The sequence below is a fragment of the Galeopterus variegatus genome, unplaced genomic scaffold (assembly GCF_000696425.1).
Source record: "Galeopterus variegatus unplaced genomic scaffold, G_variegatus-3.0.2 Scaffold5072, whole genome shotgun sequence".
NCBI lineage: Eukaryota > Metazoa > Chordata > Mammalia > Dermoptera > Cynocephalidae > Galeopterus > Galeopterus variegatus.
The window spans coordinates 167,074-167,584 of NW_007731183.1; the positions used below are offsets into that span (position 1 = coordinate 167,074).

The 511-nt window shown below is 44.2% G+C and overlaps 1 pseudogene; it reads left to right on the forward strand.

Annotated features, from left to right (window-relative positions):
- The window catches only part of LOC103604288, a 20,554-nt pseudogene extending 20,306 nt beyond the window's left edge, over nucleotides 1–248 (forward strand).
- Nucleotides 249–511: the final 263 nt, after the last annotated feature.

Consider the following 511-nt stretch of genomic DNA (forward strand, 5'->3'; position numbering starts at 1 on the left):
GGGATGCGATATAGAGAACTGTGTCAAGTCCATGGCTCTGTTTACCATGGTTTTAAAACCTTAAGGGAGACAGGGAACTCAAAACTGAAGCACTTCAGGGAGGTTCCTACTGAAGATGCACACAACATACAGACCCATATAAACAGCTTGGATTTGCTGGACAAAGCCCAAGCAAAGAAAGCTATATTGTCTGAACAAAATACGATTTCTTCTCCCCCTACTGGGGTACTCACCCCACCCATAGAGCAGTAAGAAGCAGAGAATTGGGCAGCGAACAGTGTGACCACACCGGTGTTCTCCACCAAAGACAGTTGTATGGAAATGCCTGCTTAAAATTCCCTTCTGTGTACTGCAGCAGAGGCGTGCATTAGCTTTCACAGATATTTAAAGGGGAGAGTGTGTCTCTTCTGCAACTGAAATATTTCTGTGTATGCCATCGGAAAAGAAGTGTTTTTTATTGAATGCTTGGTTTTTTTAAACAAGTGGGCCAAGTACACCAGCCACCTCCAGA